The sequence below is a fragment of the Neofelis nebulosa genome, chromosome 10, assembly GCF_028018385.1.
Source record: "Neofelis nebulosa isolate mNeoNeb1 chromosome 10, mNeoNeb1.pri, whole genome shotgun sequence".
Lineage (NCBI taxonomy): Eukaryota > Metazoa > Chordata > Mammalia > Carnivora > Felidae > Neofelis > Neofelis nebulosa.
Window position 1 is genome coordinate 28,262,936 of NC_080791.1, and position 15,651 is coordinate 28,278,586.

The window sequence follows — 15,651 nt, forward strand, 5'->3', positions numbered from 1 at the left end:
CAGAACAAGGAGAAATGAACTGCATTTCTGTCATGAGTACTGAATACTATTGTGGTGCCAGTTTTTCCTAAGAGAATTTCTGGTTTTAAGGCAATTCCAAGAAAGCATTAATTGTCTTGTTTTGTTTTGTTGGTATAGCAGTTAGGGGAGAATGATATTAACTTTTAGCCACAGCTAAGAAAACCCCAACAGAGAAATTAAATGGAGGGTGTGAGTGACAGCCCTCCTTCTTTTTATTTTTTATTGATGTATAATTGATATATTCTATAAGTTTCAGGTATATAACATGTTCTGATATTTGTATACACTATAAATGATGACCACATTATCTAATTTCCTCATCCCCATGTAATGTTTCATAACATGCAATACAACATCACTGACTGTAGTCACCATGCTATCCATTACATCCCCGTGACTTATTTTATGACTGAAAATTTGTATCTCTTGACCTCCTTCTCTCATTTCTTCCACTCCCTATTCACCCTTCTTGAAACTACCAATCTGTTTTCTGTATCTATTTGTTTTGTTTTGTTTGCACGTTTGTTTTGTTTTTTAGGTTCTGTATGTAAGTGAAGTCACATTGTATTTGGTTTTCTCTGTCTGATTTACTTCACTGAACCTAATACCTTCAATTACCATCCTTTTCGTTGTACATGGCAAGATTTTATTCTTTTTTATGTCTGAGCAGTATTCCATTATGTATATATAACACATCTTCTTTATCTAGTCGTGTATCCATGGACACTTAGGTTGCTTCCATAACTTGGCTATTGTGAATAATGCCTCAGTGAACATGAAGATGGATATATACTTTTTAAAATTAATGTTTTCATTTCATTCAGATAAATACCCATGAGTAGAATTACTAGGTACTCTGATAGTTCTATTTTTAATTTTTTGAGGAGACTCCATAATGTTTTCCACAATGATCACACCAATTTACATGGCCACCAATATTGCACAAAGTTTCCTTTTTTCCACATTCTCACTAACACTTGGCATTTCCTGTCTTTCAAATAATAGCCATTCTGACAGATATGAGATGCATTGCCCTGGTGATTAGGGATGCTGACCATCTTTTCATGTGTCTTTTGGCCATTTATATATATTCTTTGGTAAAACGTCTATTCAAGTTCTTTTGTCCACTTTTGATTAATAGTTATGTTTGTTTGTTTGTTTGTTTGTTTGTTTAGCTATTGAATTGTTTGAGTTCCTTATATATTTTGGATACTAACCCCTTATCATATACAGGATTTGCAAATACTTTCTTCATCCGGTAGGTTGCCTTTTTATTTTGTTGATGGTTTCCTCTGCTATGCACAAGATTTTTGGTTTGATGTATTTCCATTTATTTATTTTTGCTTTTGTTGCCATTGCCTTTGGAGTCAGATTCAAAAAAAATATTGCCAAGAGAGATGTTAAGAACTGTAGTATCTATGTTTTCTTCTAGGAGGTTTCTGGTTTCTGGTCTTACATCCAAGTCTAATCCATCTCAAGTTAATTTTAGTGTATGGTATAAGAAAGTGGTCCAGTTTTATTCTTTTGCATGTGACCAGCCAGTTTTCCCAGCACCATTTATGGAAGAGGTAGTCCTTCTTCCATTTAATATTCTTACCTCTTTTGTTATAATTTAATTAACTAAAAATGCACAGGTTTATTTCAGTGTATTCTGTTCCATCGATCTATGTGTCTGTTTTTATGTCAATACCACACTGTTTTGATTCTATAGCTTTGTACTATAGTTTGAAATTAAGAAGCATGATGCCTCCAGCTTTGTTCTTCTTTCTCAAGATTGCTTTAGCTATTCAGGAATTTGTGTGGTTCCATAAAAAATAGTTTTAACAGTTTTTTTTTGTGGTTTTTATAATTTTCTATACATAAAATAATGTTTTCCATAAGTAGTAAGAATTTTACTTCTTTCTTTCCAAATTCAATGCTTTTATTTCTTTTTCTTGCCTAATTGCTCTGGCTATGATTTCTGAAACTAAACTGAATAGTGGTGAGAGTGGGCATATTGTTCTCTGATCTTAGGAAAAAAGCTTTTGGTTTTTCACCATTGAGTATGATATTGGTGATGGACTTGCCTTATATGGTCTTTATTATGTTGAGGTATATCCTCTCTATTCCTGCTTCATTAAAGTTTTTATCATAAATGGACATTGAATTTTGTTAAGTTCTTTTTCTGCACCTACTGAGATGACCATATGATTTTTATCCTTCATTTTGTTAATGTGGTATATCATGTTGATTGATTTGCAAATGGTGAATTCTCCTTGCATCCCTGGAATAAATCACACTTAATCATGGTGTATCATCATTTTAATGCACTGTTGAATGCAGTTTGCCAATATTTTGTGGAGGATTTCTGCATCTCTGTTTATCTATGTTGACCTATATTTTTTTTTTCTTCTTTTTTTGTGGTGTCCTTGTGGTGGACACCTTGTGGTGTCCTTGTCTAGTTTTGGTATCAGGGTAACAATAAACTTATAAAATGAGTTTGAAAATGTTTCTTCTTCTTCAATTTTTTGGGAGGGTTTGAGAAAAAATAGGTATTAAATATTCTTTGAATGTTTGGTAAAATTCACCAGTGAAGCTATCTGGTCCTGAACTTGGTTTGTTGGAAAGTTTTGATTACTGATTCAATCTTTTTGCTGATAATTAATCTATTTAGATTTTTATTTATTCATGACCCACTCTTGAAAGATTGTATGTTTCTAGGAGTTTATTCACTTCTTCTGGCCTATCCACTTTTTTTTGCTATATGTATTTTTTAATGTTTATTTTGAGAGAGGGTTTAGGGACAAAGAGAGAGGAGAGAGAGAATCCCAAGCAGTCTCTGAACTGTCAGTGAGGATGCGGGGCTCAATCTCATGAACCTTGAGATCATGACCTGAGCTTAAATCAGGAGTCAGACAATGAGCTGGCCGAGTCACCCAGGCACCCCTATTAGCATAAAATTGGTCACAGTAGTCTTCTATGATCCTTTGTGTTATTTTGGTATACATGGTAACTTCCCCTCTTTTATTCCTGATTTTATTGATTTGAATCATCTCTCTTTTTTCTTACTGAGTTTAGCTAAGATTTATCAGTTTTGTTTATCTTTTTTAAAGAACCAGCTTTTAGTTTCATTGATCTTTCTGCTGTTTTTTTAAGTCTCTATTTCATTTATTCCCTCTAAGATCTTATTTTCTTCCTTCTACTAACCTTGAGGCTTCATTTTCTCCTCTCTTTTTCTAGCCCTTTTAGGGTAAAGTTAGATTGTTTGAGATATTTCTCATTACTTGAGGTAGGCCTGCATTGCTATGAACTCCCACCTTAGAAATGCCTTTGCTGTATCCCATAGACTTTAGTGTGTTGTAATTTCATTTTAATTTGTCTTAAGATATGTTTTGTTTTCTCCTTTGATTTCTTGTTGACACACTGGTTGTTCAATGCACGTTGTTTATTCTCCAAATATTTGTGATTTTTTCTGTGTGTGTGTGCATGTATGTGTGTGTGGATGTGTACACACATACACACACACACTCCCCATCTTCATACCATTGTGGTCTTAAAAGATGCTTGATATGATTTTAGTCTTCTTAAATGTATTGAGGTTTTTTTGTAGCTTAATACAAATATATCTTGGATAATGTTAGATGTACACTTGAGAAGAATGTGTATTCTGCTGGTTTGGGATAGAATGCTCTCTGTATATCTATCAAGTACACCTGGTCTAATGTTTTGTTTAAGGTTGATGTGTCCTTATTGATTTTCTTTCTAGATGATCTGTGCTTTGATGTAAGCTGGGTATTAAAGTCCCCTACTATAATTTTATTGCTATCCATTTTCTTCTTTATGTCAGTTAATATTTGCTTTTTATAGTTAATAGCTACTATGTTGGATGCATAAATATTTACAAAGATTATATCTTTTTGCTGGATTAACTGCTTTATCATTATGTAATGTTTATCTTCATCTCTTGTTACAGTCTTTGTTTATTACATATATGCTGCTCCAATTGACATTGCCTTATAGGTCCCTTAAGCTATCTTCACTTCTTACAATTATCTTCTCTTTCTTCCTTCCTTTTTTTTTTTTTTTTTCTTTTTGCTGCTCTGTTTGGGTGAGTTTCACTGTCCTGTATTCCAGGTCACTGATATTTTCTTATGCTTCATCTAGTCTTCTGTGGAACCCTTCAGTGTATTTTTTCAGTTCAATTACTGTATTCTTCAGCTCTGTGACTTTTTTGATACTTTCTTATTTTTTCCATCCCTTTGTTGATGTTCTCTCTGTGTTAATCTATTCCTATTGTGATATTGGTGAATGCCTTTATGACCATTACTTTGAATGCTTTATCAGATAGCGTACTTATTTCTGTTTCATTAAGTTTCCCTCCCCTCCCCCAGAATTTTATCGTATTCTTTCACTTGGAACATATTCTTATTTTGTCATTTTGCTTGACTCTCAGTGTTTGTTTCTATATATTAGGTAAAACAGTTATCTCATCCATTCTTGAAGGAGAGGTCACAGGAAGACTGGAGATGTGTTTCAGTCTGCTATCTGTACAGTTCCCTGGAGGTTGTAATCTGCCAAGAATTATCTTTCTGATTAATTCAGTTTCATGGGACCCAGAAAAACAATACCCTCCTCCGGCCACCAAAGCCAGGTGTTTCAGGGAGATCCCCTGTGTGGCTTGCCTTGACCTGTCAGCTTTGGCAAGGTAAGCCAAGGCAAGCCAAACAGTGCAAACCTGTTCACCAGATCTAGTAGGCTAGGGCCATGGGAAAGTAACATAGCTCTGCTTATTTGAAATCTTTTCACAAAGGTATAATGCTATAAATTGTGGGGTTCTGGAATAAGAATCAATAAATTGTTATATGTAACATAATTGGTTGCCCAGAAATACTGTTATGAAATGTAAAATTTTTTTGCATAAATATGACAATTTCAGAAATCAGTTAGTTAAGAAAGGGGTATTCAACAAGTCATGTAGATTTTTCTAATAGTAAAAAATCAATATAGATCCCAACTCCAAAATAAATTATAATTAGAATACAGAGCAACAAGTAAAATATAAAATCATCAGAACTTGAAGTGAATATAAGTAAGTCTACATGGGATTAACTGGGCAGAGAAGGTTTGTCTATGTGCAAATGCAATGACATGATAAAGGAGGAAACACTAATTAGGTATCATTAAAATTAAATATTTCTGTATGCCAAACAAAAATGTAAAATCAAACAAAGAGGGTAAATATTTTTAACTGCACAATAAACTCTCAATATCTTTACTATGTAATGAACATCAAATATCAATAGGAAAAACATAAATATTTCAATAGCAAAATAAGCAAAGACTGAAAAGCTAGTTAAACTATGTTAGTGATCAAGAAATACAACAAAAACATCTAATCACTTTTCATCAAAGAAATTCAAATTAATTATAGTTGAGATGTGCCTTTTTGTGCCTCACAAACTGGCAAAGTTTAGAAGAATGTTAACCCTCTACCTTCACAGTAGGTATGCTTAAACACTACTGTTGGAGATATAAGCTGAAAAGCAGTGTGGCTGTATGAAACAAAGGTATTAAAATACCTATGCCATTTCACCTGGTGCTACCATTTATAGGATTATATCCTAGGGTGGTTAAAATATAACTAATAAAAGGTTTTTATGAAAGGCTATTTTTTGCAGTTCTATAAAACAACAAAATAGGGGAAACAACCTAAATGCCCAGCCTTAGAGAATGGTTATATCCAGTGAATGTAATGAAAACTGTGAAGTCACATGTTTCATTTATTCATCAAAAATCTACTGAGGACTGTCCATGTTTTTGTTTTTTTTTTTTAAATTTTTTTTTTTCAACGTTTTTTTTTATTTATTTTTGGGACAGAGAGAGACAGAGCATGAACGGGGGAGGGGCAGAGAGAGAGGGAGACACAGAATTGGAAACAGGCTCCAGGCTCCGAGCCATCGGCCCAGAGCCTGACGCGGGGCTCGAACTCACGGACCGCGAGATCGTGACCTGGCTGAAGTCGGACGCTTAACCGACTGCGCCACCCAGGCGCCCCCTGTCCATGTTTTAGAGATGGTTCTAAACCCTGGAAATGCATTAGTTAGTCAAACAACAAAATCCCTACCCTTGGGATTTTACATTTCTGTGGAAAGAAAGTAGATAAAAAGCATAACATAAATAAATTATAAATAAATAAATTTATAAATAAATTATAACAAATGCTGGGAGACCATAAGTGCTAAGAAGAAAAATACAAATGAGTAGGTGATGACAAGTGGCAAAAATTAAGGTGGTTAGTGGATTATTACAGTTGGCCTCACTTTGAAGGTATTATTTGAACAAATAAATGAAGATAACAATGGAGTAAGCATTGTGGACATCTCTGGGGGCAGGATAAAAGATTCCATAGATGTAAAAGAGACTACAAAGGCTATGAAATGGGACCTGTCTAGTGTGTTCAAGAGCAGTTAGGAAGCCAACGTGGAGCACATGCAGGTATGGGGGGTGATGAAAACACAGGTAAAGCAGGGAGGAGGGGAAGGAAGGTACTCCCCTAAGAGTAGGGTTTTGTAGGCCACTGTAGAGACTTTTGTTTTTATTCTAGGTGAATGGAAATACATTGGCAACTTCTGAGCAGAGGCATGGCAATGAAATGATATGTTTTCAAAGGATTGCTCCTTCTTATCTATTGTATTTAGACTTCAGGGGGACAAGAGTAGAAACAGTGAGAGACTTATGGGGAGATTATTTTCAATAATTCAAGAAAGGGCTAATGGTAGAAACAGTAGAGGTGGTAAGATAGATGTGATGGTTAGTTTGAAGGAAAATGCAATAGGATTTCCTAAAGGATCAGTTGACAATCATAAGTGAAAGACAGGAGTCAAGTTGACCTAAAGGTTTTTGGCCTGAGCATCTGAAGGAATGGCATTGCCCTTAACATGAATAGGAAACCTTGGCTACAGAAGACCAACAGTCACTGTTCAACATGTTAACTTTGAGATGCCTGTTAACTATTCAAGTAGAGTTGTTTAAAAAGACAGTTGGTTACATAAGTCTGTAATTCAAGGCATAAGTCTCTCAGGATTGATACATTTGGGATTAATCAGCATATGTATGATATTTAAAACAGTAAACCTGAATGAGATCACAACACAGAGGATAGAAACAAAAGAGCAACTACCCAAAGTTTTAGCCTCAGGGATTCCACCATTGAGAGAGTAGGGGAGGCAGAGGAACCAGTAAAAGGGGTAAGAGGGAGTAGTCCTTGTGAAAGAAGGAAAAAACAAAAACAAAAATAGGAGATTATGGTATCCTGGAAGCTAGGGGAAGAAAGTGTGCTCTAAAGAAAAAAAAAAAAAAAGATCAACAGTGTGAAATGCTGCTATGTCAAGTGTGATGAGGACTCCACCCTGGATGGTAATGTGTGGGTCATTAGAAATGACCTTGACAAGACCTAGTAATGTGAAAGTCATTAGTGACCTTGACAAGAACAGTGTCAGTGTGGTGGGGGCAAAGAGATGCAGAGGAAGACAGTTGGAGACAGAAAGTCTGAACTAACCCATCACTGGTTCACAGAAGTCATCTTCTTTCACCAATTCAGAGACCATTTTCAACTTTCTCTCATATTAACAGTCTTCTCCTTTGCTTGGATCACTTTTATCAAAAAACAACTATTCTATAATTACTCCTATCTATTTTCAAAAACTATTTAATGACATAGAAAAATGCTCAGGATATCTTGTTGAATGAAGTACATAACACTATATAATATACCAGTGTGATGCCACCATATACCCAAACATAACATTTAGCCTATTTTTCTTAATTCACTAATCTAGTGGGTCTCAAAGTGTAATTCTCAGACCAGCACCATCAACAACATCATGGAAATTATAGGAAATGCAGATTTTATGGACACACTCCAGACTCAATTAATCCAAAACTCTGGGGGCAGGGCCAGCCCCTGTGGCTTATAAGACATTCAGGCTGTTCTGATGCCTCTTTAGGACAGCACAAGGCTAGGAATTTAGCCTGTCTTTGTATGGGAAAACAAGAATGTCACGCTGCACCCTGGGTATATAATTATAAAGAAATGGAAATTTTTAGAGCAACAAAATAGAAAATAGTTGAGTACATGTTCTAAATATAAACCACACAATGCGATACATGCAAGTAAAATAGAGGGAGAGAAAAGATAACAATCCAGCTAAGCACAAAAGGGTATTATTGTCACTTAACTGTGATAAAGTTCTGTTTCTAACCATTTACTTTATTGTCCTCTTCCTATCTACATGGTTCAGCTTAGTCTGTCTCAACTTAGCCTCAGCTATTAAGTGAAGTCCAAATGTTAAATGCCTCATTAACACTTCCTGCCACCAGGAGCAATTGTGTCTGGAGTGATTTTTTCTAACTTCATAGACCCAATTCATTATTTTCTATCTTAGAGAACTAGTCTCTGAAAAACTTTTCTCTCTTCCTATTTTCTCTTTTCTCCCCAGGAAAGTGTACACTACAGGTAGGCAAACATATCCTCTCTTCTTTCTGTGTTCCCAAGTCTTACTCAGGTCTGCTCCCCTCATTGTAGTATCAGTTTAAGTGTGCCACATTATAGAATAATCAAATGCCACCATCAGGAACAGCACAGATGTAAGACATGTAGCCTATATCTTCATATAGTGTCGTCCTTCCCTAGTGTGCTATTGTCCACTGGAACTCTATGATGTTGGCACATTTGATACCTCATTGCTCTTGTCCTTCTACAGACATGGCCATCTTCCTCAGCCTTTGCCATTTCCTGTGGCCGAGAAACAAGGCAATGTGGTCTGGGTGGTGCTATTTCACTTGATTTATGCTCATTGACATTTACTGAATTGGGCTCCTTAATTTCACAAGCTGAAGCAGTCCTAGAACCACACTTTATAAATGTTTTTAATGATAAAATAAAGAAGCAAGATCTGTTTATACATGAAATTATGCTACTTGCTTCAAGAAAATTCACAACAAATGCTTGTTTCTAGGAGCTGGTGGTATAAGACAGAAAAAGAGTAATTATGAGATAAGTGGCAATTACTGGGGAACAGGTCACCCTCAAATACAATGGCTGAACTAAGATAGAGTTCTACTTCTCTCTCACCTGACATTTCAGAAATAAATAGGCTAAGGTCCCACAGTTGCTCTGTCATCTCCAACACTTGGTCTCCATGATTGTTCCAATTTTAACCAATCCCCAGTTAGTAAGGAGGAAGGATAAAGCAGGGTAAGCAATGTAAACCTCTTGTGTTTATAGCCATTGCCTCAAACTTAGCCATATGACCACACCTACTGTAAAACGGCTGGGAAATGTAGTCTGTAAATGCATAGTTGGTGCCCAACTAAAATAAGAAATAGGGAATTGTAGTTTCTTTTTTTAATTGAAGTATAATTGACATACAATATTATATTGGCTTCAGGTATACAACATAATGACCAGACATTGGTATACATTGCAAAATGATCACCACAATATCTAGTCACCATCTGTCACCATAGAGAGTTAATACAAAATTATTGACTGTATTAGCCATGCTGTACATTATATCTCTATGACTTAATATTTTCCAAATGGAAGCTTGTACTTTTTTAATGTTTATTTATTTTTGAGAGAGAGAGAGCTGCAGATGGGCAGAGAAGGGGGGGCAGAGGATCTGAAGCAGGCTTGGCACTGACAACAGAGAGTCCTATGCAGGTCTTGAACTCAGAAACCACGAGATCATGACCCCACCTGAGCCTAAGTCAGGTGCCCCTGGAGGTTTTCTTGTAATTGAATTGTATGAGTTCTTTGTATATTTTGGATATTAACTTTCTATTGAATATATGATTTACAAATATCAAGAAGCAGTTTCTAGGACTGAAGAACAAAAAGGGTTTCCTGAAGACTATTAGTTTTCTATGACTGGTACAAAAATTACCACAAACTGAGAGGCTTAACACAATGGAAATGTATGTTCTCACAGTTCTGGAGGTTACAAGTCTAAATTAAAGGTGCTGTGGGGGTTGGTTCCTTCTGGGGACTATGCGGGCACCTCTATTCCAACCTTCCTGCTGCCTTATGGTGGTTGCCAGTATCTTGGGTATTCTTTGGCTTATGGCCATATCATCATTCCAGTATCTGCTTCTGTCTTCACATGGTGTTCTCTCTGTGTATCTATCTAAATCTCCCTCTCCTTTCTCTTATAAAGATTCCAGTCATTGGATGTAGGGACCACACTAATCTAATAGAACCAAAGATCAGGGGTTGTGAGGAGTTTGTTTTTATCTGAGGCCTCTCTCTTTGGCTTATAGATGACCACATTCCTCATGGCCTTTCCTCTGTGAGCATGCCCCTTGTATCTCTATGTGTGTCTAAATTTCTTCTTATTAGGACAACATCATATTGCATTTGGGTCCACCCTAAATCACCTTTTTACAGGACCTGCTTCTAATTAAGGTCACACTCTGAGATTCTAGGGTTTAGGGCTTCACATATGAATTTTGTAGAGAAGCAATAAAAAATGTAACACTTTGTCTTAATTTGACTATTTCTGAAAAGACCCTATATCCAAATAATGTCACATGAACAGGTTCATGGGGTTAGGACTTGAACATAACACAATTCAATTCATCAGAGAAGCTATTAGAAGTATCCTGAATATTATGTCAGCAGTGAATGCAGTTTCATTTAAAACACAAGTTGACAGGGAAAGAGGTAATGCAGAAAGGGAGGCATTTATGGAATTCCTATTCCTATGGACGCTAGAATTGAATCAGGGAAACCATAAGTTCCTTGTGCTGTAAATCCAGCAATGTTTCCCAAGGACAAGTCAGTTTGCAGAGATTGGGAAAAACGTAGATCAAAGGTGAATATAGGACAAATAGGTGGGAAGATGTATTTTAACATTTCAGACTATTTCTTCCCCCAATCATTATTTGCTTTTTTAATGTACATTTAACAGCTTTATGAGGTATAATTGATATACAATAAACTGCACATATTTAAGCATGAAAACTGAGCATTTTTTATGCATCTGTTCACTAGGGAATTTTGTCAAGATCTAGCCACTATACACCCTCCCTCCTGTTGTCCACCTGTCCACAGATACAACCACCGATCTTTCTGTCCCCATAAATGAATTTGCATTTTCTAGAGTTTTATATATTTGGACTAACCCAGTACTTATTTTTACTCAGCATAATTTTTTAAGTTTATTTACTTATTTATTTATTTATTTATTGAGAGAGAGAGAGAGAGAGAGAGAGAGAGAGAACAAGTGGGGAAAGGGCAGAGACAGAGAGAATCCTAAGGAGGTTCTGCTATGTGAGCACTGAGCCAGACCCGAGGCTCCATCTCACAAACCCATGAAATCATGACCTGAGCCAAAATCAAGAGTCAGATGATTAACAGACTGAGCCACCCACGTGCCCCTTAGCATAATTATTTTGAGATTCTATGCATGTTGTTGCATTTATCAATAATTCCTTATTATTTATTGTTGAGTAGTATTTCATTATAGGAATAAACAAGACTTTTTGTGGTCAATTGTTACATTTTTCTTGAGCAAATACTTAGGAGCCAAATTGTTTGATTATCTAGTAATTGTTAGTCATTGTGAAATAATTAGAATTAGAGTCATCCTAATAAGGATGTAGTAGTGTCTTATTGTGGTTTTTGAATTTCCCTAATGACTAATAAAGTTCAGCATCTTCCTGTATGCTTATTTGCTAATTGTATATATTCTTTGGTATTATGGATGTTCATATCTATTGACAATTTTTATTGGGTGCTTTTAGTACTTATTTTTGAATTTGAAAGTTCTTTACATATTCTGGACAGAAATTCTTGAGCAGATATATGATTTGAAATATTTTTTCCTGCTCTGTGGCTCATCTTTTCATTTTCCCAACAATGCCCTTAAAAAAGGAGAAATTTTAAATTTTGCTCAAGCCCAATGTATCATTTTTTTTTCTTTTATAGATTGTGTTCTGGTATTGCATCTCAGAAATCATTACTTAACCCAAGGTCAGAAAGGTTTTTTCCTTATTTTTTTTAAAGAAGATTTTACATTTAGGGCATTGGTTCATTCTGAGTTATTTTTGTATATGGTGCAAAGCATAGATTAGATTTTGTTTGAAAACTATAGAAATCTTATTGTTTAAGCACTATTTATAAAGCAGATTATATCTTTTCTCCACTGAGTGCCCTAGCACTTTGGTACAAAAACAAAAACAAACAGCAGCATTTATAACCATGGGTCAATTTCTGGACTCTGTTTTGTTCCACTGATCTATTTTTTGCTAATACTACACTGTTTTGGTTTCTGTAACTTGGTAACAAGTCTTCAAATAAGGTGACATTAAACCTCCAATTTTGTTTTCCTTCCTTAAAATTGTTTGGGTTATTTGGTGTGTTTTGTATCTCCATGTGGATTTTCAGATTAGTTTGTTAATTGCTACTAACAAGAACTACCAAAATTTAGATTGAATTTGTATTAAGTCTATGGATTAATTCTGAAAGAAGTGCCACCTTAAAAATACTGTCTTGTGGCTGACTCAGTATGTTTCTATTTGTCTAGGTCTTCTTTAACTTATTTCAGTTATGTTCTATAGTCTTCACAGTACAAGTGTTGGATATCCTTTGACAACTTTATCCCTAAGTATTTAAATTGTCAAGGTGTTTTTTTTTTTAATGGTGTTGTTTTTTAATTTAAATTTCAGATTACTTACTGCTAATATATGGTAATTCAATTGATTTTTGCATTGAACATTTTATCCTGCAACATTTCTATACACATTAGTTATAATAGCTTTTTTAAAGATTTCATCAGATATTCTATATTGGCAATTATGTCATCTGCAGATAAGTTTTACTTTTCCCTTTCCAATTTGGATGCGTTTTATTTCTTCTTCTTACTTTATTGCATTGGGTAGAACTTCCAGCACAAGGTTGAATAGAAATAATGTATATAAATCCTTGTCCTGTTTTTGAATTTACAAGGGAAGCATTCAGTCTTTTACTTTAATATATGCAGATATATATTGTTTTTTCACAGATGCTCTTTATTATCAGATTGAGGAAGTTATCTTCTTAATTTGCTGAGATTTTCTTCCCCTTTAATCAGGAATGGATATTAGACTTTGTCAAATGCTTCCTTCCTTATCTTGTTGGGAAAACATGCTTTTCTTATTTTAGTTTATTAATGTTGCGAATTACATTGATTTGGCTTTTGAAAATATTAAACCAACCTTGTTTTCCTAGGATAAAACTTTCATAGTCCTGATGTATCCTTTTTTATATTATTAAATTTAATTTACCAAAATTTTGTTTAGAAAATTTGCATTATGTTCATGAGGGATATTGGTCTGTAGTTTTATTTTTTTAATGACCTTTTATAATTTTGGTGTTAGAATGATGCTGGACGCACAGGATGAATTTGGGAATTTTCCCCTAGTCTTCAATTTTCTGGAAGAGTTGTGTATAACTAATATTATTTCTTCCTTAAATGTTTAGTGAAGTTCACCAATGAAGCCATCTTGCCTTACATGTTTTGTTTTTGTTTTTGTTTTTGTTTTTTTTGGTGTGAGAGCTTTCGCCTACAAATTCAATTTCTTTTGGATCTTATTTTTAAGATTTGCTGCATGAGATCAATGCAAAGTTTTGCTGAGGCAAAGTACTTATGAATACTCTACTCAATGCCTCAGGAATCTTAGTATTTTTAGTCTGGCTGATAGCAAAAAACACTATACTTGACCCTTTGTTGAGTTCTGGACACTGTTTCTTACAATCCCTTACATGATTCTTTCTCCGGACTTTGGTAGTTTCATCGCATACAGGCACCGACTCCTCTACTGAATAAGGCCTCTCTACATATCTCTGGAGTTCTCTCTAGATGAAAGTATTCTCCTCCCTACTATTCTGCTATGAGAACTCTGCTTTCATTTCCCTGGTCTCTTGCTGCTCGATTTAGGGAGTCCTCTGCCTGATTACCCCATCATGCACTGTGCTTGGGATCTCTCTCCGGGCAGTTAGCTTGGACAATTGTACCTTATTTGGTTTTACATCTCTCAAGGATTACTCCCTTTCTGTGTCTGATATCCAGTGTCTTGAAAACCACTCTGCTGTATATTTTGTTCTTCTTGTTATTGTTGCTTTTATTTCATGTGGGAAGGTTATCTGGTGTCTGTTACTTCGTCTTGGTCAGAAACTGAAGTTAGAAGTTTGGTCTACGGCCATACCACCCTGAATGTGCCTGATCTTGTCTGATGTTGGAAGCTAAGCAGGGTCAGGCCTAGTTAGTACTTGGATGGGAGAAGTTAGAAGTTTGCTTTTGAATCTAGGTAAACCATGCAATGTCATCCAGGAAAGGCAGCTGTTTGGCTATGCCAATTACATAATGTTAGAAATAACATTCAGGAAGAAGGGTAAAGACAGAGCTTCTAATAATCTATAGCAATGAAACCTGCCACTGAAGTATGCAAAGGTCACATGGAGGATGCTCATAACAGAAGCATGGGAACCCACAACCTTGCAGGCTTAATATGGTAGAGAGGACACTGCCTCAGGAGGGCCAAGACAAAGAAATGATAACTTTCTGAATGGTCCTTTGAGTGCTGTAGGAACTTGACAATAAGCCATTTCATGCCTGTGATTCCAAGCTAAACGTGGTACTTATTTGCTAAGTGTGGAGGCATTTATGGAGGCCAAGGGGACCCTGTTTATTTTAAGCATCCTGTTGTGTTCTATCAATACTAATGGGGGCTGAGCAGCCAAATCATCATGTGTTACATCCATTGGGAAATTCACTCTCCAAGAGCTAAGTGAAAACATAACAATAGCTTCAAGTTTAGGAGACATTTGTAAGGGGGCAAGTCACAAATATTTAGAAATTATTCTGTTCTGAGCATGCGCAGAATGCACTATTTTGTTTGTTTGTTTTTTTGCAAGATGTCATTCTCACACTGATGTTATGCCATCTTGAGTATATTTTTTTCCGTAAGTTGTCTTAAACATCTTCATGAGAGGAAACATAGGCCCCTGCTCAGGTGTTCAGTGGGTACTTCTTTAGAACAAAGAAACAGCATGATTCAAAAAAGGAGGTGATGACCAACACAGGCTACAGATACTACTGCTTCAGGTTACCTTTTTTTTTTTAAGAAGCCAAGAAGTTGCCCAGTAATGTATACCTGCATTATGCCAGGCAGTGTGCTCAGTGCTTGACAGTTATTCCTTTGAATTCTAACAGGCATGTGTGACAACATGATCACAAATCTATGGAGAAATAAGTGGAGATTCAGAAAGGCCATACACCTTGCTAGATTCAGTGTGTCTACCTTCAAATATCAAGCTATTTGTTTATGCTGCCTGAAGAATGCTTAGCTTTGGTCATATCTGTATTAATTTATTCAGTGAAGTACTCCTGGAAAACAGAACACTCTTAGGCTTTGGAATCAGACAGTATAATATTTGTAAGACTGGCTCCACCCCCCAAAACATCATTCATTGATTCGACAGATATGTATTTTGGGTGATAAAGGGGGTGGGGAAAATAGACTAGACTGAACTCTTACTCTAAAACTGGAAATTTAATGATGGCAATGTGGAGATTCAAACCAGTTTAGACTAACATCTGTGCTTGAACT

General features: G+C 35.6%; 1 protein-coding gene across 3 annotated transcripts in view; it reads left to right on the forward strand.

Moving 5' to 3' along the window:
• NTM (neurotrimin) overlaps positions 1–15,651 on the forward strand; it is a 946,316-nt gene that overhangs the window by 329,296 nt on the left and 601,369 nt on the right. The gene's annotated exons all lie outside the window — the stretch shown is intronic.